The following is a 25,623-nucleotide window of genomic DNA, read 5'->3' on the forward strand; positions in this document are numbered from 1 at the left end:
CTGCTGACCTGATTTTGCCTCATTGCACACCTGTAGGGCATGAAAGCTTTCCTACTAATTCCACATATGTGAGATCAAGCCAGCAGTTTGTTATCATCCTTTTTTTGAATGGAATTTCTTAGGAACAGCCTTTCAGGGTTTTTGCAGCCTGGGGGGGTGGGAATGGCCCCTGCTCGGGCGGTGGCTCACCAACTCAAGAGTTTGGCGGCTTCAGTCGGGGGGGTGTCGGTTCCGCCCCCCCCCCGCAGTGAGGGAAAGCCTCATGGTGAGAGGAAGTCAGGACCTGGCACCTGATCAAATCAGTACCTGGCCCTTCTCCCTGGTGTGGGATGGCCCTCCCTAGCAGGCGGTCCCACAAGGAAGGAGTACCTGTACTCTGGTTAGTTAGGTACCTCATTGCAACTCTTATTCTGCTGTACGTTAATAAAGTGGCCCTATTTTACTCCAACTAAGCGTATCCTGTCTTCATTGGGGCTGGGGGGTGCAATGAAAGCTTTCTTCTAATTCCACATATGTGAGACCAAGCCAGCCGTTGGTCGTTATCTTCTTTCTTAAAAATGGAATTTCTTAGGAAAGATTCTTTTTCCTACTAACACTGTTATGAAGTCATTTGTCTAAATGTCATCGCAGTTACACAGATTGTGTAGTCAATTGCTTCAGGGAGAGGGAGAGGAAGAGGAAGAGGAAGAGGAAGAAGAGCAGTCCTTTGTTGTCTGATTCTCATGGCTATCAAAAAAAGGTTGGCTACCTTTCAGGTGATATCTACACATTCATCAGAGAGGAGAAAACCTGTGCAGTAAGACCCATCCCTACCTGGACTATTCAATAACAAAGGTGTAATCAAGCTGGCACGTGAGTCTTTATAGAAAGAGCAGTACAAAAGAACATGTTGTCTTGTCTTGGGAAAGAAGATTGCCTGCCTGGACTGTAACTTTGGCCATTCCTCCAAGAAGTTCACATTAAACTGAATGAAATGACTGAAATTATTGCCTATGGAAGCCTCATGAACCACAGTAGAATTGTTCAGCTGCATTCTAAATTATTCTGTGTTTTGTGCCCCGCCCCCAAGTACCACCTCAATTAGCATTTTGCCTTGAACTGTTCCTACTGGCTTGAACTGTTACTACAGTATCAATGGGCACAATTATGCAACTGAACTCCAGTGAATTAATTATACGTATCATCCAATCAAACTTTTATTATGGTCTATGACCATAATAATTTCAAGTAATTATTTCAAGTAACGACAAGTAATTTCAAGAAGTTCTGGTAAAAACTAATCTGCTTACTTTCATTTTACTATAATCTTAATTGATAATTACCATCTTCACAAGTTAGCCCACTTCTGCCTCAAACATTCATGCATCCACCATCTTGAATTGGGGTGGATGACCTCATCACAAAGTACACCACTGAAGTATCCCTATGTGTCCCCACTACTGTACCAAATTGGGTCAAAAATCGGTTAAGCGGATCACAAATTAGCCCACGTTCAGCTCAAACAGCCACACATTGGCTATCTTGAATTGGAGTGGATAATACCATCCTGAATTGGAGTGGATGACATAATTACAAACTACGCCATTGAGGTGTCCCTATGTGTCAATGCAACTATACTGAATTCAGTCCAACTTCTGCCTCAAATGTGCACACATCCACCATCTTGAACTGGGGTGATTGAAATAATCACAAACTATCCCACTGAGGTGCCCCTATGTGTCCCTACAACTGTACCAAATTTGGTTCAGATCAGTCCAGGCACTGTGAAGTTAATACAGACACATGGACACACACACACACATGCACACACAAAGAGCTGGGTGATCACATAAGCTAACTTTCCTTAAGGAATGTAAGCTAATAAATGTTCTCAAGTAAAATGAAATCCACATCATATAAGTGAATGTAGATACTATGGCTATGACTATTTAGTAGTCATAGTAGTACAGTGTTGTCTGTATACATAGCATTTTACAAAGCACACTTCCCTGCCTCAAGGGATATACAGTCTAAATATTGTATATAGATTTACAATGTAGATATTGACACAAGGGAAACAACTGAGGAAGAGAAGGAAAACTGAGGCGGGGTAAACTGCGGGAGAATTTGTGACTCTTTCAGTAACATTTACTTGTGCTTAGTTACAGTAGGCTATCGATGGTTTCTTTGAACTGCTTCTCTGATGCCAGTCATTCAAATTCCTATTCAAAAGAACATCATGTGTAGAATGAACATGCATGTGTACAGCAGGATCACAGCAGCAAGCCCTGTCCCAAAACTATGGGCTGGTTCACACAATTAGCAGAATGTCAGGTAAATAAATAATGTCAGGGAGGGTAGGATGCCCTCAGAATTCGAGAGATGGTTTAGATCTGCCTGTTCTGGATAGGGTTACACTCTCCCAGAAAGAACAAGTACATAGCTTGAGAGTGTCCCTAGATCCAAAACTCTGTCGTGGTTTTCCAGGTTGAGGCTGTGACCATATAACACCAATTTTAAAAGAACTGCACTGACAGCTGAAATGTTTCTAAGAGAACTAAAAAATGCTGGTTATTACCTATAAAACCCTGAACAACTTGGGTCCAAGGTATTTAAGAGAGTGCCTCCTTTGCCATGAACCTACCTGCCCATTAAGATCATCTGGGGAAGTCCAGTTACAGCTACCACCAGCTTGTTTGGGGGCTACTCAGAACCGAACCTTCTCTGTGGCTGCCCTGGGGCTCTGGAATGCACTCCCTGTTAAAATCAGAGTTTCTCCATCTCTGGCTGTTCTTAAAAACACCCTTAAGACACAACTGTTATATCACGTTTTTAATTAATATTAATTGATTTTATATGGTAATTATTTAATCATTTTATCCTGTTTTTATATTGTATTTTAACTTATGTACACTGCCTAGGGATACATATGTCCGGCAGTATTAAAACATGATAGATAAACAAACACATACATGTTAAATCCTAGATTGGTGCAGCATGCCCACTCCCAGTTTCTGGTTGTGTGAACCTGGAAATTGACAGTGATGTGGGGTTGGCACCACACCAACCCCACATTTACCCGGGATCAACAGCCATACTTCAGAGCTAAGATTCATGATCTTGGATAAACGTTGGGGTTGGCGTGGTGCCAACCCAACATCGCCAAATTTTTCCAGGTTCACATGACCAGAAATTGGGAGCACACACACTATGCTAATCTGGGATTTAACACTTACCAGACATTCTTCTAATTATGTGAAATGGCTCAGTGTGTGTACACTCAGCCATCTATAAAATTCCTATGTAGTTTTGCCACCACACTAGAAATGGATATATTCTCCCAAATCACAATATTCATTTATTTAAAAGTGTTCCGTAAATAGCAACAAAAATAAATCTACTATGCATGGAAAAATGAGTTTGAAAGTTAGTTGGGGGTTAATTAGTTAGTTGGGGGTTAATTCTATCCTCCCCTCACCCAAAGTAGACTAAATGCAATTTATTTTGATGTCATTAACAAAGTACCTTGGCCTATTGAATAATAAAGAAGCACTTACAGAGATGGCCGCTAAACATAGCAACAATCATGCAGAGTATCATCAATGAGACATCATTAAAAGTTTAATGTTTCCACACTAAATCAACCTTTACCAACCTTTCAATGTTCCGTTGCTTTAAGGAAGCTACATATTTCACGTGCCACAGCATTTCATGTGTTTTGCACAGGATACACAACTTAAGAAAAATATGAGAAACCCAAACACCTGAATAGTTAAAGATGGCGGGAGGGATTTACAAATAAAAAGGCAACCAGTCACTGAGGCTAGAAAATAGGACATACTGGAAATGTTCAGCATAGAACATTTGTAAGGGACATTCACAGAGTATTTCAGCTAGAGATGTGCATGAATCATTTTTTGTGATTCAGCCAGATTCATATCAACCTCAAATCTAGCCCCCTTGAATCAGCCCAGGTTCAATTCAAATTAGATTTAATTTGAATCAAATTCAAATCAATTTGTGAAAAATTTAAAGAGCCAGGGGGCAGCAGAGTGGGTAGGATGGTAATGCCCAATGGGTGGCAACTATCACACAAACGCCAAACAAATTGGGCAAAGGCATTGTTTTTTTAAGGAAATTTTGAATTTGGAGTGATTTTTCCCCCCCTGCCATATGGAATAATGGGGATTCAAAGCAGCCCTATTACTCCCTGGGGGTAATGCCAAGGTGGTCCAAAGTAGGTTGCAGGGTAGGACACATTGAGTGCTAACTACCCCCCAACCCACAAGGCAATAGGGTACTCAGTTTTTTTAAAAAGGAATTGTTGAAGTGTTTAGACCCTTTTGTGTGTTACAACATTTTCTCATAATGAATCCCTATGAAGATTCATTACACACCAGAGTCTAAACTATTGAAAAATTACTTTAAAAAAACAAAACTGAGTACCCTACTGGTTTGCGGGTGGGAGGAAATTAGTGGCACCCCATGTGTCAACCACCACCCCGAACCCGCAAGGCAGTGGGGTACTTTAAAAGGAATTTTTGAAGTGTTTATTTTTATTATTATTTCTTGTTTACACAGTCAGACAGGTGTTATTGACTGGTTTGTTTTATCCAGACATCGAGTCCTTCCCAAGGACCTAGGATGGCTGAATTTTATTGTCAATGTTGTTGTTGTTGTAGATATCGTTGCAGAATATAGGCTAAAGTAAAGCTGCTTTTTGTAATTGGCTGATGGTGAATGATGATGATGATGATGATGATGATGATTTAACACATTTGTATACCACCCAAAATGTGAGTCTGTGGGTGGTTTACAACAAAACAGTAAAAACAATCAATAAAAAGATTAACATATTTCAACAATTAAAATTTATAACGTTAACTATTAAAAACATAATTAAAACAATATCTAATTAAAGGCTCTTATTTCAGCAGGAAGCGTGTTCCGAAGCCTCGGGACAGCAATGGAGAAGGCCTGTCCCTGAGTAGCCACCAGATGAGCCGGTGGCAACTGCAGACAGATCTCTCCAGATGATCTCAGTGGGTGGTATGGTTCATAGCAAAAGGCATTCTCTTAAATATGCAGGGCTCAAACTGTTTAGGGCTTTCTAAGTTATAACCAAAACCTTGTATTTTGCCCGGAAACTTATCGGCAACCCGTGTAGATCTTTTAAGATAGGAGTGATATGGTCTCTCCGAGATGACCCAGAGACCAACCTGGATGCCACATTCTGGACAAACTGCAGTTTCTGGACTACGTACAAAGGCAGCCCCACATAGAGCACATTGCAATAGTCAAGTCTGGAGGTCACCAACAGATGTACTACTGTACTGAGGTCACTTATCTCAAGAAATGGACGCAGCTGGCGTATCAACCGAAGCTGATAAAAGACACCTCTGGCCATTGCTTCAACCTGGGACACCAGGGAGAGTTTTGTGTCCAGAAGCACCCCCAGACTGTGTACCTGTTCCTTCTGGGGAAGTGTGATCCCATCCAGAACAGGCAGATCAAAATCATCCCCTGCTAACTGGGCAAAGAGGCACGTTTTACCGTAGTGATTCTCTTTATTTGGCAGGGGGAGAGTAACTGGCCCTATCCACACACACCCCAGCGCAGTACCTCCAGTGACTGTTGCTGGTGTCTATCTTGTGTTTCTTTATAGATTGTGAGCCCTTTGGGGACAGGGATCCATCTTTTTATTTGTTATTTCTCTGTGTAAACCACCCTGAGCCATTTCTGAGAAGGGCCATATAGAAATTGAATGAATGAATGAATGAATGAATGAATGGGATTAGGAAGGGATTTGGATCCCATTTCGGATTCGGAATGGGATTTGGAAGGGCGGTATAGAAATCAAATTCTTCATCATCATCATCATCATCATCATCATCATCATCATCTCCCGAGTTACGACCCCGCACATTAAGTACCTCTGTCTTATCTGGATTTAGCCTCAGCCTGTTAGCTCTCATCCAGCCCATCACTGCCTCCAGGCAGGCATTTAGGGAGGTTATGCCTTCTGATGATGATGTTGACCTGGAGAAAAAGATTTGGGTCTCATTAGCATACTGAACCAAATAACACCCTGAACCAAATCTCCTGATGATCTCTCCCAGCAGTTTCCTGTAGATTTTTTTTTTTAATTTTTATTTTTAAACAATATCGAAGACAATACGGAGCCCTGAGGGACACCATACCGAAGTTCAGTTTTTGAAGAACAACAGTCCCCAAGGCACAGCATCTGGAATCTGCCCGAGAGGTAAGAGTGGAACCACTGCAAAGCAGTGCCTCCCACCCCCAACCCCCTCAGACACTCCAGAAGGATACTATGGTTGATAGTATTGAAAGCCGCCGAGAGGTCCAAAAGAACCAAAAGAGTCACACTTCCTCTGTCCATTCCCAATTGGAGATCATCAGTCAGGTCAACCAAGGCAGTCTCCACACCACAGCCCACCCAATGTGTCTAGATAATCAGTTTCATCCAAGACTGCCTGAAGTTGGGAGGCCACCATCCTCTCGATTACCTTGCCCAGCCACGGAAGTTTGGAGACAGGCCTATAGTTGTTCAACTCTGAGGAATCCAAGTCAGGCTTCTTCCGAAGTGGTCTAATAATTGCCTCCTTAAGGCAAGGAGGCATTCTGCCCTCCCTCAGAGAAGCCTTTATTATCTCTACTAGGCCTTCTACAACAACCTCCCTGCCAGAGTATTAGCCATTTCAGGCAAGGGTCAAGAGAACAGGTGGTAGTCTGCATAGCTCCAAGCAGCTTGCTCACGTCCTCACGAGTCAGAAACTGAAACTGATCCAGCCTGGCCACATAAGAAGAGTCACTGGACACCTTCAATTCAGACACTGCAGTAATTGTGGGGTCTAAATCCAAGTTGGCCCGAATATGAGAGATTTTATCCACACAGACAAAATTTTATCCACAAAGCTTAGACTCTTTGGTGTGTTATGAATCCTCATGGGGATTCATTATGAGAAAAAGTCATAACATTCCCTGCATCCTCACACAGGATGACCACCACATGCATTGCAACACATTCTGAAGCTATTCTGACGACCAGCAAAAACAGGGCTTGAGGTCTGAAGGCGGGGTTAGCACTCCCATGTGAAACCTTGGCAAGCTCTCAAACAGGGCTCTGTCAAAAGAGGGTCACCCAGTTCCCAGCCCCTCCTCTAAAACCAGGTTTACCAAGCAGGGTAGTTTGCCTACCCTCCTCCCAGTACTCGTGTGACACCACGGAACGCTGCAGAAGGCTGCCTATTTGGAGCTACCATAGAGCCTGCGTACCAGAGTGGGCTGCAAAGCAGCAGAAGTTTGGTTGGGGAAAGCCTGTCCAGAAAATAGCACAGAGCTTCCTTAAAGTGGCAGGCACCTTGCAAATGAGCCCAAGGGAAAATATGAACATAGGAAGCTGCCTTCCACTGAGTCAGACCATTGGTCCATCCAGCTTAGCTGACCCTGCACAGACCATCTGTGCAGTCTTGCACTGAGCCTGTGGCATCCCACCCCCACAACTCTCTTGCTTGTTCTCGCCGCCCCCCAACTCTCTCGCTCGCTCTCGCTGCCCCCACAACGCTCTCGCTCGCTCTCACCGCCCCCACAATGCTCTCACTCTCTCTCGCCGCCCCCCACAACTCTCTCGCTCACTCTTGCTGCCCCCACAACACTCTTTCTCACTCTTGCCACCCCCGCAACTCTCTTGCCCACTTTCGCCGCCCCCGCAACTCTCTCGCTTGCTCTCGCCACCCCCCACAACATTCTCGCTTGTTCTCGCTGCCCCCACAATGCTCTCACTGTCTCTCACCACCCCCGCAACTCTCTCACTTGCTCTCACCACCCCCGCAACTCTCTTGCCCGCTCTCGCCACCCCCAACTCTCTTGCCCACTCTCGCCGCCCCCAGCAACTTTCTCGCTTGCTCTCGCCACCCTCCACAACTCTCTCGCTCACTCACACCACCCCCACAATGCTCTCACTCTCTCTTGCCACCCCTGCAACTCTCTTTACCGCTCTCACCACCCCTGCAAGCCTCTCGCCCGCTCTCCCCCCCCCCTGCAAGTCTCTCACGCACGCTCTCTGCCCTCCATCTTTCTATCTCTGTCTCACAGTCCTTGCTTCCCCCTGCCACTGCCAGGGACTGTCACCTGCTCGCCTGACAGCCTTTGAGCTCCCTGACGCTTCACGGCACAGCTCAGCCAACCGTCTGCCACCCACAGCCCCCAGAGCCAACTGTCCAGCTCCGATAGCTGCCCCCAGCCTCCGAGCTCCCTGCTGCTTCACAGCGCCCCCGATCCAACTGTCAAACTGCTTTCCAGCCGCCCCGCAGGGTGCAGGGCCCATCTTGAAGAATTAATAATATAGAATATCCCACTCTTCCTCCAAGGGGCCCAGAGCAGTGTACTACATACTCAAGTTGCTCCTCACAACAACCCTGTGAAGTAGGTCAGGCTGAGAGTGAAGTGACTGGCCCAGAGTGACCCAGTAAGTATCATGGCTGAATGGGTATTTTTGTCCTCATTCCTGTCCCCTGCAAGTCACTGGACAAGAGCAGGAGTGACCCTGCCCTTTCCTTCAGCTGCCCTTGCTTGCAGTGTGGTGTAGTGGTTAGAGTGCTGGTCTAGGACTGGAGAGACCCAAGTTCAAATCCCCATTCAACCATTAGACTTGCTGGGTGACTCTGGGCCAGTCACATCTCTCTCAGCCTAACCTACTTCACAGGGTTGTTGTGAGGAGGAACTTGAATATGTAGTACACCGCTCAGGGCTCTGCTGGTTCCTCCTTCCATCTGCTGCCTCAGAGGAGATGCTTCCCAACCCTCAAGCCCCACCGCCGACCGCCAAGGCCAGGGCAACAGCACCCTTGCCCTTTCCAGGTAGAAACTGCACAGGTGATGGGGCTGCTGCTATCCCCTTCCTGGTGCCTGGGCGGGGGGGGAGTGAGTGGATGCTTGTCTACTATATGGTAAGAAGAAGCCTGCAGCAGGGTGGCAGCATCAAAGGAGAGAGCAGCTGCCATGGGGAGAATGGCTTCTATTAGCGAGGACCCACCAGTGCTCCCCTCCCAGAGGTAGCAGGGCCAGTGCACACAGCAAAGAGTGTTCCTTGCCCATGGGTGACATTTTGGCACAAAAAGGTGCAGGAGCTCAAGGCAGCAGCCATGCAGATGTTTGGCTTCAGACACTGCTGTCTGTACACGCTCTGAAACACTGTAATCCATGTGAATTTCCCCTTCGAGGAAAGATGCTGGGTCCAACTTCTTAGAACAGAGCCCCCCCCCCCTATTTGTGTTAGCCTGCCCAATGGGCACCCGTGCCTGGGAGGAGAGAGGAGATGAGGTGTATGGACAGTGAAACCTCGGGTCCTTTGGTAGGGGGATAGGCATGACCGCAGAGTGTTGCAGGATGGCATGACAGGGTGAGCTTTGTGGAGAAATAAGGCTGCTTCTTCTCAAGGGAGGTGGTGCAGTCCCGGTGCAAGATCCCTGGGAAGAAAGAGAATCCCCACCCATAGATGGGTGGAGTGCAGAAGGATGGGTGGCAAGGGGTACCACTGATAGGGTGATGCGAGTGTGGAGGAACTGCTTGCTCACTTGCCTGCCCCCTCCCTGCCACTTTCATGCTTGCATGCCCCTCCCCATCCACTTGTTCATTCTCTTGCCCTCTCTCAGCCCTCTCCCCAAGGCCCCAGCCCCAAACGTGTGTCCCTCATTCTGGCAATGAAATGTTGGCAACCCCAATATGTATGTGCTTGCATGTGTAGAGTGTGTGTGCCTGCTCTGGTGTGACATGAGTCCTGCACACCAAGAGGGATGGTGGGGTGGGGGCTGGAGCCGGCTCTTGTGGTGGCGGTGGGGAGTGGAGCAGGAGCGACCATGACCGCTGGATTGACAGACTGTCTACGCAAGGGCCACAGAGGCGGATGGTCAGCCCAGCAGCCGCTCCCGCTCTGCCCCGGCGGGGGGGGGGGGGGAGCGGTGCGCACATGGTGATTGGGATACTTGCAAAGTGTTTCGGCCTCATGGCGGCAATGGCAACGGTGGCGGGGGCGCTTGCGGTGGCTGCAGGGGGCTCAGTGGCGAGCAGAGCAGCTCCTACACCCACTTGCCTGGTAACGTGAGCGGCCTCTGTGCACATGCAGAGGACCAAAATGGGTTGCAGATTGACTTCCCTGTTATTTGGGAGGCTGCCAGGGAGTGGCAGTGGCAGATTGATGGGGAGGCAGAGTCACCACTTGGCTATGGTGGCAGTAGGGGGCAAGGGGGGTTATTACTGTCTACACACACTATACAGTGGGATCTGGGGGGCACGAAGGCCACAGCTGCGGGGAGGGGGCGGGGCAGGTTCCCCCTTCTGCCTTCCCAAACCATGCTGTTGTACGGTGGGATGGGGCGATGGGGGCTGTCACAGCAAGAGTGAAGGGGGTGGTGGCACATGTGGCAAGGAGGGCAGGTGCACACTCCCCATTGCCTGCTTGTCTACCCGTCCACTGTGATCAGGGGGGCAACTGGACAAGGGTGGTAGGAGACATATCTCATCGCACTTGCCACCAGCTTAGTGCCTGGGCTAGTTGTGGGGGCCAATTGCTCTCACCGGCATCTGGCAACTGCTCCAGGGGGCATCTGTTGTGTCCCTCCTGGATCTGGGGTGTGTGTTGGGGTTTGTGTGTGTTCATGTTGGCTATTCCTTTGCTGGCAGCTGCAGCTGCTCTCTTCTCTCTCCTGCCTTGTGAGCAGGGAGTTTTGGGCATGGGGACGGAGTTCAGTGCCTTTGACAGTGCTGCAGTTGCCAGGGAAGGGTTAACTGAGGCTACCAATCAGGGAGCAGCAAAGAGGGACTGCAGCTTGGAGCCCTCTGAGTGGTCTCCTTGGGTCACATGCTTGCCCCGTCCACTCAGGGAACTGCTATTGTGAGGGGCAGGGCTGGAGGACCAACAATGCTACTTGTGGCTGGCGAACCTTAAAATGTTAATCGTCTGTCGCTCACACCCCCTGCCGGGTCTGCAGCATGTACCCGTCTGTTTGCTATGAGGTAAAAATAGGGTTCTATCTGCTTTCAGAAGGTAACCCTATTTTCTGCTCGTCTGAATAGCTTCTCTCTCTGTGTGTGTGTGTTTGTGTGTGTGTGTACTCATGGAAGTGCCTACCATCATGTTTACAGTGTCCATCTCTTCAGAAAAACACTATAAGCATGTGGGGCACATCAGGAGAGCTGGATGACTGATGCATTAATTCACTGAGTGGGACTTCCAGTCAGTTTTCAAAGGCTGTACTTGGGTACAGCATCCTTATTAAGAAGATCTGAAGATCTGTCTTGTCTCTCTATCTATCTAACCTTATTTATAGAATAAAATATCATAGCAAGAAAACAACAGTAAAGTCTAGAATCAGGAACAGAAGTAACATGATTTTCTCATGGTGCCAAGATTACTCAGGCAAATGTTCTGGCCCTTGCCTTTCATCTTTCCTGGTCATAATGGTGTTACTTTTCAGCTGCCACCATGCAACACTGGGTACTTCCAAGGCAAGAGAGCACGGCTGGACAGCTGAACTTGCTTAGTCCCAGATGGAGACAATTTTTTTCCCATAGAGAGACAGACAGGTAGACAAACACACACAGAGACACTGAAACACAAGTTGGGTGGAGCAGTGGGGCTCTCAAAAAGGAAAAACCTGCACGCACACAAAACAGCCACCCAAGGACATGTTTGCATGTGCAAAACACAGTGGAAGAATTCTTCTCTTTAGTTCAGATTCCTGATTTTGAGAAGTGATATCTGCCAATTTAAAATTCAGAGTTTCCAGTTGTGTATCCATTCAATCATATTTGACAGGTCCTTGCTTTAAATAAGGTTCTTGGATGCCACCACCCAGGGGCAGATTAAGCTTTTTGCCACCCATAGGCAAAAAGGCTTTTGCCGCCCCTTTACCTTAAACAAAAAGGTTTGCCTTTTTAAAAAATAAGGTAAAGGGGGGTACTTTCCCCTCACCCACTCCACCCTTGCTGCAGCCACCGCTGCCCACAGGGAGGGGTGGCAAAATTTGAGGAGGAGCAAACTTTGCTGCTCCTCCCATTTTTCCACCGTAGGCAAATGCCTACTCTGCCTCTCCGTTAATCCACCACTTCCACCACCACCACCGGTGCCACCAGGGGCTATTCTCCCATATTCTGCTGCCTCCTCATGGTAGCTGCTGGGATTTCTGACTTCCTCTCCTGACTTTACCAACTTGCACAGGCCTAGATTTTATCCCTGTGGTTTTATTGGGTTTTGTTGTTGTTCACTTCTTCCTTTTTGCTTTCATTGATCATTGTAAGTCTCCTTGAGGGTGTTCACTTAGGAAGATGGAATATAAATCCTATGAATAAACAAACAAACGATCTGCATGTTTGGAGATAATGGCTGTTATGCACATGCAAAACAAATGTAACAACTGGAATGCCTTTGGCTTGATTCCTGTGCTGGCAGAGGCAAAGACAATATTACATCAGAACTGAAGAACACTCTGTACTTTGCTATTGCACCTTTCCTTGCAAATGTAAATAGATTATTTTATTCCCGTGCAGCATTTTCTACAGCTGCAATCACATTTCTCGCCCATACATGCAAAACTGATCTTGGATAGACAGGGTGACAATGAATTGTTTGTAACTGTCTGTATGTGTAAAACACTGTAATGCCTCATGCCATTTAATTTCTCTGAAACTGGCAGGAATCTTTAGATCATTGTCCAAGTTGCTATTAGATTCAGTCAAGAAGGAATGGTTCCAATCATGACAGGCCAATAGCCAGTCTTAATGGTTGCCAGGGAAGTAGTTAATTTGCATTTAATGAATGAATTGTCTCCTTTCTTTTAAAAAAAACAACAACAACCATGAAGGCAAATCCCTATATGTAGAATATTTATGTATTGGAGGATTTGTCTCTAATATGTGATTATCAAATTACTCTCATTATACAAGAGGAGCAAATTTCCAGACTTGGGAGCTCCTAGCGAGCAATAATGGTTTGGCAGCTCAGGAAGCAACCAGGCCAGAAGAGTCCAGTCTGAGAGCTGGAGCAAGGGCAGTCAGGTTCAGGTACAGCTCTTTCAGGACCATGGACAGATCACTAGGATTAATGGCTTGTATGCTACATTTCAACAGAGGCCTTGTATACATCCTGGCCAGACTCCCTCTCTGAGGCTCTTCCACCTTGCTGAGGAATGCAGATTTCTGGTCAAGCATAAGACTTCATTGCTCCTCCACCATCCCTCACCAGGCCTATTGTCTGTATTGGCAAATGAACTCTTGAATTAACTTGGAGGACCTTTGCAGGTGAGGATGCCAGCCTATGTGCAGTATCCAACTGAGGGGCTATAGTTTCTGGGAATCCCAAATACTGCTCTTGCTCCAGCTCTCGAGGGTCTCTGATTCAGGGTTCTCTGGTTCAGGAGATTCCTAGTTACAGTTCTCAAGCTTAGGGCCCTGACCCAGCACCCTTACAGTTTGTGCTACTGGCCTTTTGGACGAAAATTGTCTCACTTTCTCAGTGTTCAACTCACTGCTAGTAGTTGGAGTCATGGCAAATTCCAAACCCAACACCATTAGTTGAAATCAATTGCATTTAAAGTATAACACAAAAAGAACTGGTATAGGCTGAGTTGAGCCACCTAATGGTACAGCGAGGAAATGACTTGACTAGCAAGCCAAAGGTTGCCGGTTCGAATCCCTGCTGGTATGTCTCCCAGACTATGGGAAACACCTATACTAGGCAGCGGTGATATAGGAAGATGCTGAAATTCATCATCTCATACTACACAGGAGATGGCACTGGTAAACCCCTCCTGTATTCTACCAAAGACAAGCACAGGACTCTGTGGTCACCAGGAGTCAACACTGACTTGATGGCACACTTTACCTTTATAGGCTGAGTCAGTGTGTCAGCTCAGAAGAATGAGCCACATGCAGAACAGGTATGATGATGGTTCTAATTGGACCAACTTTCATTGGTGAAAGATAATTCAAAATGTTTAGTCTTGAGCCAATCCATATAGCTATATTGAGAGTTGTGTCTGTTGGCTCAGAGCTAATAGTGCAGATGCCTGTATACATGTAATGAAGCATATCAACATGTGAAGTTGACTGATCAAGACTAAAAAGTCATAAAAGGCTCCAAGAGAATGGAGCTGAATACACATGTGCAGGGTCGTGACTATAATAGGGCAAGGGGAGACAGTTGTCTGGGGGCCCACTGCCTTGGCCCCCTTGATGTAAGTCACATGACTGACTCCCCCAGCCACGCACCCACCTGGGCTTCCTTCAGTTGTATTCATCCTCTGAAATTGATGTGAGTGTTAAGACCTGGAGCTACCAGAACAGCACGTCTTTCTCTAGTAATTTAGGATGATGTTCTATTGTGGCATATAGGTGTGTGTGTGTGTGTGTTTATATATATATATATATATATATATATATATATATATATATATATATATATATATATAATGTTTTTTGTTACCCCTATTCAGCCTCATTTAAGACTTCTTTATTTCATGAGCTGAGCTTCAGTGAGGGGGGGCCATTTTAAAATCTTGTCTCTGGGCCCACTCCAACCTTACTACTCCCCTGCATATGTGTAGTAAAACAAAATATATACAGCCCACATACAAAGCTGTATGTTACCAGTTCTATCCTAATCGTATCTTGAGTGGCTTGCCTATGGTTATCACCATCACACTGTGTAAGAAATGGAAAGGGAGTCCAGCTGATGTATTAGTATAATATATCCCTTCTGTCAAGATATACAAGTCATGATGACTCCAAAGATCTTTAGTTTATAGCCCTGAAAGTATGTCCACAAATGCTTTTTCATTAGTCATGTGTTTATCACTACTGAAGTGGGTGTGAATAATCTATAAATAGTTGCTGCTTATTAGATAGACACAGAAGCCCATGGCAAAGGAATTGGCTGGTTAGTTACAATCAGTACGTGAAGTGCTAACCCCTGCTAACTGAACAAAGAAGCACCTTTTAAAAGTGGTGATCATTTAGCAAGGAGAGAGCAACTGGCCCTACCCATCACCAACACAGCATCCCTCCAGTGGCTGTTGCTGGTGTCTAGCTTATGTTTCTTTTTTAGATTGTGAGCCCTTTGGGGTCAGGGAGCCATTTTATTTATTTATATCTATGTAAACCACTTTGGGAACGTTGTGTTGGAAAGCGGTATATAAATATTCTTCTTCGTCCTTCAGCCCTCTCCCCTCCACTGCTTCTTGCCCGCCCCTTTTCTTTTACAGATTACAAAAGCATAGCGCTCCAGTGCCAGAGTAGAAAGGTAAATTCATAGAGGCCCTGGCAAGTTTGTGATATCAGCCCAGTCATGGGTGGACCCAGCAGGCCAAGGGGCAAAACACAGTGACTGATTTCCAGACTAACACTATGCTAGCACAATGAACAAATTGCACACATGTGAAGGATGCAGAGCTGTGTAAAGTGGCAAAGATGCTCAAAATCGTACATCTTTTTTGCTTCCTGTGCACTTGTGCAAGCCTCATTCCCTGCAGCATATGTGGACTGAGGAAGAGATTTCACAACACAAGGCACACCACAGGTTGTGCACCCTATTGCACAAGCACAACACTAGTCCAGTATGCAAGCTCCCAACTCAGCAGAACCAGCTAGCATAACATCCATACAAAAATAGGTTTGCACTAGTGCAGCTTTAGACTGTCTGTTAACAGTGAAATTATGTCTTTGTCTAAGGTATATTGCTATTGTATGTACTTACAAAGTTCGAGCAACCAAACACCATCCCCACATGAATTCAAGCCACACCAACCTAACACAATTCACAGAGCCAGAACTGTCCCACAGAGCCAGAACTAAAGGAGCCCCTGGTGATGCAGTGGTAAAAAACTGCTGCCCTGTAACCAGAAGGTTACAAGTTCGATCCTGACCAGGGGCTCAAGGTTGACTCAGCCTTCCATCCTTCCGAGGTCGGTAAAATGAGTACCCAGAATGTTGGGGAGCAATATGCTAAATCATTGTAAACCGCTTAGAGAGCTCCGGCTATAAAGCGGTATATAAATGTAAGTGCTATTGCTATTGCTATGTAGTAGAACACACAAGTCATGCAAGTGAGCCCAACGGCATCACACACTTCTTCTATTACCTCATTAGGTGGCTAAACTTCTCCCCAGCTGCAACACAAGGATGATAAGACCCTTAAGATGAACCTGTTTTATCAGGCTTTTAACTGAAACTTTTAAATTATTTAATGCATTTTTTAATCTGCGAGCTTGTTTTATTTGCTTTGTGAATTTTAACTGTTTTTATATTTGTTGTGTTTTTTAATTTGTATACCACCTACAGATGTATATATCAGGCAGTACAGAGATAGAGATAGATAGATTGAGAGAGAGAGAGAGAGAGAGAGAGAGAGAGAGAGAGAGAGAGAGAGAGAGAGAGAGAGAGATTGATTTCAGGGGTTCTTAATTTGGGGGTCATGGGATAGGTCCAGGTAAAGTGTGCCGTCAAGTCGATTTCGACTCCTGGCGCCCACAGAGCCCTGTGGTTTTCTTTGGTAAAATAGAGGAGGGGTTTACCATTGCCTCCTCCCACGCAGTATGCCTTTCAGTATCTTCCTATATCGCTGCTGCCCAATATAGGTGTTTCCCATAATCTGGGAAACATACCAGCAGGGATTCTAACAGGCAACCTTCTGCTTGTTAGTCAAGCATTTCCCCTACTTAAGATTACTAGGTCCTACTTACTAGTAGGACTAGTAGGATTACTAGGTCCTAATTACTACTTAAGATTACTAGGTCCAGGTAGTGTGTGGAAAATCTCTGCTGCACTAAATTTAATTGCTTCCTGACAAGCCAGAAGTTCTTGAAAATAACTATCCTGGGTACTTCTTTTCTCTATTTTGTACTGGAGTTTTTTGAAAATATGTTATAAAAATCTATCCATCAGTAATACTTGAGACATGCGTTCAAAGGTTCAAAAATAACCTGACTTCTCTTAGATAATTGTTGTAAGGATAATATGATAATACCTGAGGAATGCTTTGAAAATACTCAAAAGTGCAATATAAATGTTAATAATTGTTATTATTGACTGGATCCGTCATTCAGTCACCTTGCCTCTAAACTGCCTGCCTGGAATTTCCACTGGAATTTCTTACAAAACATCCACCTGCCCCACAAAGCGATGTCTGTCCTAGGGCTTATGTGATCCCAGGCTGAGAACTTTCTCTTCCCTTCCTGACTTTGGGCAAGCCGCCAGCACTCTGACAGAATTTGTAAAGATTCCATCCCAGCTCAGCCAATCAGTATAAACCATTTTTCTTTCTCCCTGCATTAATAGAGTTGATTCCTTCTTTCATCCTTCACTATGAACAAAATAAAATTTCTATCTATGCTAGCCAGGGCACTGTGTGACAGTAAAACAAAAACAGTGGAGGCACTGAAATATGGCACCTACGCATTAGAAGCAAATGATCTTTGATGCAGCACATCTCCGATCACAAGAGAAAGGAATTCAAGAGCAAGTTAAGAGAAGAGGCGCAGCGATCATGAAATAACTGCTTTAAGTCTTAAACCTCTGGGATTGTTCACCAAATCCAGCGTAAATGTGGAAAGAAATCTAATTATAAGGCTGTTAACACTCATAGCTGAAAGCTGGGCTCCATTCAAAACCAAGAGGACTGAAGTGCCTTCAGTGCCTTGTCACTAATTGGTCATTTCGAACCTGGGGAGCTTTGAAGACTGACATAGTGAAAATGAAAAAAAACTATTGTTGAGTCACTGATAATTAAATTGAGGAGACTAGAGGCAGTTCTGTTTTTATCTCAGGATGGAAGGGTGTTTGAAATGGCCCAGCGGAAATCAAACTATCATGCTGTGCTGTTTTACATTCAATCCTCCCCCGCACCCCAGCCTCCACTAAAATTAAATACAATTAAGCATCCTGGACATGACTAGGGCTGAAGACAGATATAATATAAAAGAGGACTTTTCAGCTATGCTACACAACAGAACTGTTAAATGCCCTCCAGCCTTTCCTCTCCCTTCCTTGTATGTTCTCTCATAGGGATGTGTGCAAATCAATTTGGATACAAATCTATTTGTACCCAAATCTAGCTGATTTTGGTGATCTAGAGACAGAAGAAATCACCCCTGTGGTCCATTGGCTAGATTTGGGTACAAATCAAATCGTGCCAGATTCAATTAGAATCAAATCAAGATTTGGATTCCTCCTTTTAATTTCCCCAGATTCTCAGCTTTCATCTTTAAAAAAAGCTAAGCTCTAGTCCTAGTAGAAGTGGAGTTACGGAGCAAAATGTGTGGTCACTATTTTTCAAGTGTTTGGATTCTGTGGTATATAATATCTTTCCCTCAATAAATCCCTATGAGGATTCATTACACACCTTCATTTCTTCTATTCATTTTGACTGTCTTTGGACAGTGCCAGATGTCAACTGCCATGTGCCAACTCCACCTCATCCCACCTCAAAGCAGTGGGGCCCTAGTCAGTTTATGTTCTTTCTAGGATTTTTTTCAAATGTTTAGACTCTTTGGTGTCTAATAACCTTTCCTCATAATGAATCCCTATGAGGATTCATTACACACTGAAGAGTTTAAACACCTCAAAAATTCCTAAAATATAAACTGAGTACTCAGTGGCTTGGGGGGGGGGGTGGTAGTTGGCACGAGATGCCACTAATTCCCACCCACAAAGCAGTGGGGTAAAAATTAACTGAAGAAATGAAGGTGTGTGATGAAGACACCAAAGAACTTAAACACTTCAAAAATTCCTTAAAAATAAACTGAGTACCCCAGTGTATGTGTGTGTGTTTTTTTTGGGGGGGGGGTGTAGTTGACACATGGCAGTTAACAGTTGGCACTGTCCAATGTCAGTCAAAATGAACAGAAGAACTGAAGGCGTCTAATGAATCCTCATAGGGATTCATTATGAGGAAAAGTTATTAGACACCAAAGAATCTAAACATTTCAATATTCCTAAAAAATAAACTGAGTACCCAACTGCCTTGCAGGTGGGAGGCGGGTGTAGCTGGCACATGTCAGTTGACATTTGGCACTGTCCAAAAACAGTAAAAGTGAACAGAAGAAATGAAGGTGTGCAATGAATCCTCATTATGAGGAAAGGTTATTAGACACCAAAGAATCCAAACACTGAAAAATAGTGACTTCACATTTAGTTCCATAACACCACTTCTACAAGGGCTAGAGCTTGGCTTTAAAAAAAAAAGCTGGGTATCCATGTTAGAGTTAGGATAGGGTAACTTTGAATGCCCATTATTTCCTATGGCAGAAATATACAAAATCTATAAAAATGTTATATATATATATATATATATATATATATATATATATATATATATACCTACCCACCACCCAAATTTGGAATTTGGGTCATAGGTGGCAGCCATGAGGCCCTACCCACCACCCAAATTTGGTGCCCCTAGGACCTTTATGAGTGATCCAAATTGATCCAGATCCAAATTGAATTGAATCAAATCCAAATCATATCTGGGGTGATTTGGGGGGACAGATTTGGACACAAAATAAATCAGGGGTGATTCAATTTGGACACAAATCGAATTTTTAAAAATCAATTCATGTGCATCCCTGTTCTCTCAGTGTCTCCTCTTCCACTTCCTGTGGTTTAGAAAACTAAGGAACAGCCTTACTGGGGAAATACTTTATCTGTTTCTGCAGCTGAAGGAGGAGAAGGTAGCAGTAATAGGTGGGGCAAATGAGATGGGACAAGGTGGCAGCAATGAAGAGAGCAAGGCTGCAGGGTTATGGCTGATGGGCTGGACAGGTCACCGGTTGTGAAGGTGGCCTTTAGAGGTTTGTGAACTTGCTGTGAGTCCTGTTTTCATCATTATGTCTGCCTTCACCATAATAGAGAGTCTGCACCCTGATCAAACAAGGTTTTTGTTCTCTGTGTAAAAAATGCATGAAGTCAACATGTCATGATTTAGAAACACTTCTGTTTCACACCTGACTGAAAGGCAAAATGTGACTTGGCAAAATAGATGCCAATTGAGGATTACATCAATTTGAATAATCTCTCTCTTTCACACACACACACACACACACACACACACACACACACACACACACACAGAGCAGCTGACATCTGGACTCATTGGCTACCACATATATTAAATTGGTGCTACTTGTTCTATGAACGTGATGTAGCAAAACTGAAAAGAAATGGTTAGAATGTGGTGCTCCTGATAATCTGAGAACAAACTGGCCTTATTTACTATAAGGCCCTTTTCTCTGAGCAATTTCTGTGAGCCATCAAACATTGGTAGACATGACAGCCCTTTTGCTTGGTTTTGGGGATACTATCCACACTGTGAACTGTTTGTCTGCAGTTCTGCAGATAATGGAGATGGAGCAAACACTGCAGTAAATGAACCTGTCTGTCTCGCAGGGTGACATCAAACTGGCTCTTCACACACACAGCACCCAAAATAGAAGCATTATTATGGAAATTGCATCTTGACACTTTGCTATAACAAACATTTCAGGAATGCCTGGAGTATGTTATCTAAAGCAATTTAGATTTCTACAGACAAAAACAAAACACTGTGACTGTCCATAATAATATTTCAACAGTTAACAAGGGAGGTAAAACACCAAGTAATTCCTCCCTGAAGAAGGATTTGATCAAAACAATTAAATTACATTGCACTGGGGCTTAATTTAAATATATATATATGCTGGGCTCAAATCCATCTGAAAATCACACTACTACTTTTTTCCCTGGAAGCCATACTTCATTCTACAGATGTGTGGGAAACCTAAGCCCTATGGAGGCATAATGTTGTACATGCATTTACAAATCTGTACACACGTATATGTTTTTGTGTAAATTACTGCATTCATCTGAAAAGAGATTTGGATATAGGCCCCTGAAGTGCAGGGTACAAAGAAGAAGTGTACTGCTGTACCTGTGTTCAACATAATGTGTGAATAAGTGTCTGTGTGTACAGTGTACTAATAGCTTTAGAAAGACCCTGCCTAGATCACTTAGTTACATGCTTTCTTGAGGTTAATGCCCAAATGATTGAGAATGCAGCAGGGTGAATCTACAATTGAGTAAATGTGTGCAATGAACAAAGGCTGCCACTAGGAGGAGCTGTTCCCAGCTTTCTAACTTGCATAATTATTTCTCCATAAGGACCAATGGGAATAAAAAAATATCAATAGCTAAACATAACATAAGAACATAAGAACAGCCCTGCTGGATCAGGCCCAAGGCCCATCTAGTCCAGCATCCTGTTTCACACAGTGGCCCACCAGATGCCGCTGGAAGCCACAGACAGGAGTTGAGGGCGTGCCCTCTCTCCTGCCATTACTCCCCTGCAACTGGCTCCTGAATGGCTGGGCAGAAAGCCCTGAAATTTCACATGGAGTTCCTACATGATGGTTGCATTAATTATATGGATGTTTTGAGGAAATCAGTCCACCCATTGATTTTTAATGGGATTTTTAATTTTAAAAATTAACAAACTTTCCTCTCTTCTCCTTCCTGTTACATGCAAAAGAGCTATATGATGATCATATTTTGACATAAATTAATCATAAAATTAAATTTCATTAATCCTACCATTTTATGCACGCCCATATTTTATAAAAGGGATATCAGTAAACAGAGATCAGAATTATAGAGAAGAAAATTAATTACAATTTTTTCACATTAAAATACCAAGCGACTACCCCTTCTTGGGGTTCCATTTCACAATTCCTAAATTGGGAAGAAAGCATGAAGAGGATACATTGATATTGCTACACATTTTTCCCCTTTGAAAATAGAGGACTGTTTAGAATTTTATAAGTATTTATAAATTATGGGTATTTAAGAGAGCGTCTTCTTCGCTATGAGCCCCACCGGCCGTTGAGGTCACTTGAGGAGGTCTGTCTCCAGTTGCCACCAACTCGTTTGGTGGCTACACAGAGACGGGTCTTCTCGGCTGCTGCCCCGAGATTGTGGCATGCGCTCCCTGCTGAGATGCGATCCTCCCCATCTCTCGCAATTTTCAGAAAACACACCTCTTCAACCAGGCTTTTTCAGCTTTTAAAAACTTGTTTTTAAATAGTTCTGAATATTTAATTGTTGTTTTATGATGTTTTTAATTGTTAATTATTGTTTTATGTTTTATAATTTTTGTTTTAATGATTAATTGATTTTAATGGTGTTTTAATGTAAACCGCCCTGAGCCTTTTGGAAGGGCGGTATAAAAGTTTTAATAATAAATAAATAAATAAATAAATAAATAAATAAGTAAGTAGTATAGGTAACACAGGGGTATTTAAATTCACTTGTAACTGGGAAACAATGCTGGTCAGTTTCCTAAGAAGACAAACCACATTTTCACTGCCAGCCCTGCACTAAGATGAAGTCTAAAAGTCAATGTTTACATCAAAATTAAATTCTCAGACATCTTAGCAGCTTGGTTTTTTTTCTAGCTCTGCATGAAAGTTAAGGAATTTACATCATCGCATTTGCAAAGAACAAAGGTTGCGTGCTCAAGAACACTTGTGTGAGTTGTTCACCCCTCCACACACTTAGCCACAATCACAGTGAGTTTTTCATACATGCTTATGAGTGAAGTGTGGATTTGAATTTGCGATGAAATCCTATGAGAACAGAGACAGGACGATGTATCCCAAATTAATTATCTGAAATGAAATACAAGGTTATGGTAGCACAGCAAGTTTTAGCATCTGATTTTATAATGGCTTCTTTGGGATTTTCAGATGTTAGCAGCTATGCTAACAATTAACATATTCCTCAAGACACTATGAAAATTTATAGAAGACCCTCTAGTGGCCAAAATTAATATCATATTTCTAAATTTTGACTGACTTAATGGAATTGATTATAACAAGTGTCTGTTTTTGTAATCTTGCTTAAGTTCAGGAGACCTCAATAATTAGCTGCACTGAACTGTCCAGGGCTGCAATGGAAATGTATATTGAATTATTCAGAATTTTGATGGATTTCCCCTATGAGGTGTCCATAGCTGGATTGGATTTAGGTTGATTTTTTATTTTTTTTTTAGTAACACTTGCTTATCATTATGTTCAAGGTATATCTATAGTCATTATTTGTAAAATAAATAAATAAAGGGGGGGAAACTTTTGCATCAGAAAATAGAGGCAAAAATGTTAGCTTAGTCTTTTGAGAGGAAAAGAGGCACCAGAGACATGAAGCTGAACATGAAGTGTGTTTCAGCCCTGGGTTAGGCACGTTTGGACCCATGCCACAGAAGGGGTGATTGGTTTACTATTATCTGTGAACATGTTTGCCCCCTCACCCCAAGAAGACACGAGACACCAATGTATGGTGATATAAAGGGCCACAATGTTATTTTTCAATTTGTAACATAATGTTAAATAGTAACTGGGATTGGCTCTCCACCCTACAGTGTGGCAGCTAAAGGCATGCCCCTCACGGCATGCCTGCCTAAAGTGTAAAGGGTGATGCACCTTGGCTCCAGACAGTCCCCAGTGTTCTAAATCAGGAGCTACCCATCCTAGCCGACCTAAGTTCAGGCCTCTGCCATAGCAGCACTCCCAGCGGCTGCCCAGCATGTCCAGGGAGCTTAGCCTGACAGAGTGGATTGGTCCAAGCTAGAGTTCCCTGAGCCCTGCATCATCGAGAGAGTTGATCTATCTGATCTATTAGCCAAATGCTTACCTGAAGGTGCTCACCGACTTAAGATGTTAGCCCCAACCGCACTGTACTTGCCCACATTGTGACTGGGAAGACTGACCTCAACTAACGAACTAACACGAAACAGACAGAGGCAGGTGGAAAGGGATGCACACCACAGGCCAATCAGGTGAACACCCCAAAAATTCCTGCCTGGCCCCAATAGGTGACCCGTTAAGCCTGTCCAAGGGAAGGGAGGTAGGGTGCCTGCTAAGAGCAAGATGAGGGGGAAAGATGCTGGAGCCGGCTGTGCGGCTGAAAAACCCTCCCCCTCCCATGTGCCAGGCAGCCAATAGGCTGCAATTCAGCCTCATGCTGCTTCTCAGGGGGCTGAGGCGAGCAGCCAAATTCTTCATATTTCAGATGCTGATAGTCTCTAGATACTGTTGAACACTATGTGCACTGGTTGAGATTAGTTTATTTATACTGTATGTGATTTAACTGAAAGTAATGACAAAATTCTTTGTGAGTTTAAGGGCTATAAGCAGGATCCAGGCTAGAGTTGTGTTAACACTGTTTTGCTAGTTTAAGGACACTACTTAAGGACGTTGCACACACAAAAACTTCTGTTTTGGACAAGTGGAAGATATTGCATTAGTGGATGATGTTGCACTACCTCTACTGCAGCAATGGGCACTAGCTAATCATTGCACAACAACTTGCATTACCTCTAGCACAAGACGGGGCTATTTGCTGTACAACAACTGCACAACTGCACATACTGTGCAATCTCATATACGCCCCAGAAAAGGTTTTTATTATTTCTGTTTTGCAACATTGCAGAGTTGTGCAAACCAATTAAGCACATATTTTCTCAGATGGTGCAAGCACAAGACTGTTTGGATCCTGCTCTCTGCTTTTTACCTGTTCTGTCTAAGCTTAGTCTAATTTTCTTATCAATATTCCTATGTAGATGTAGCATATTTAAAACATATCTGATCAGCACTGAAATACAATATGCTTTTTGTCAAACCATGCATTGTATTTGAGTCAGCCTTTTCATTAATCCTATATTGAGGCCCAAATTCCCATCTTGCATATGGCCTCCACCAAGTCAAAAGTCTGATGAATGCAAAAAAAGTCACTCCATAGTAGAACAACTTCGTTTTCTCTCTGCCTTCAAATCTTGTAATAATTTATTTTGGAAATGCATTTTTGCCTTTGGTCAAATCAATGGACCCAATTCAGAGGACCATGAGTACCCTAATGTATTCACTGAACTCTTGCCCAATAGGGGTTTGGACATAAAAGGGGGAACAGCTCCATGTACTGATTTTCCACTGAAGTGGATGAGAAAGACCTGCATGTGATGAAACATGAACGCCCTTCAGAGATTAGAATATGATGAATGAACTTAGAATAAAAGGCAACTATAATATACCAAAACCACATCTGAAGTGATTTAAGTCTCCATGAAACGCTTAGCCATAGTCCATTTTCTTTTCTTTCTTTCATTCGTTCGTTCTCTCTCTCTCTCAATATTATTATTCAGATAGCAGTGCAGCAACTTCATTCAGGCTACACTCTTTCCATCTCTCACAATTCCACAGAAAGAATTTTTGATGTAAGTAGAAATGCAAATGAAAACATATTTCCATAAAGGTTCAGAAAGGTGAAAATAAAAGTTTAATAATGAAGGAAAAATGAATTCTAGCATTTCACTTTGTCACATATTCTGTCAAAATATGACAATAACATATTACCTCATTTCTATGCAGACACTATTCTAAATGTGGCATAATAGAAGCAAACAAGCAACTTACTTAAGGCAGTCAGAATATCTTGGCAATACAAGAGAATGTTAAATATCAAAATGAATAACAGTTTGAGCCCATCTAAGAGGAGTAGGCCTAATATTTCAGGAATATGACATTCTCTGATCTCTCTCATTCTTCTTTTGTTT

The sequence above is a fragment of the Hemicordylus capensis genome, chromosome 5 (assembly GCF_027244095.1).
Source record: "Hemicordylus capensis ecotype Gifberg chromosome 5, rHemCap1.1.pri, whole genome shotgun sequence".
NCBI classification, from domain to species: domain Eukaryota; kingdom Metazoa; phylum Chordata; class Lepidosauria; order Squamata; family Cordylidae; genus Hemicordylus; species Hemicordylus capensis.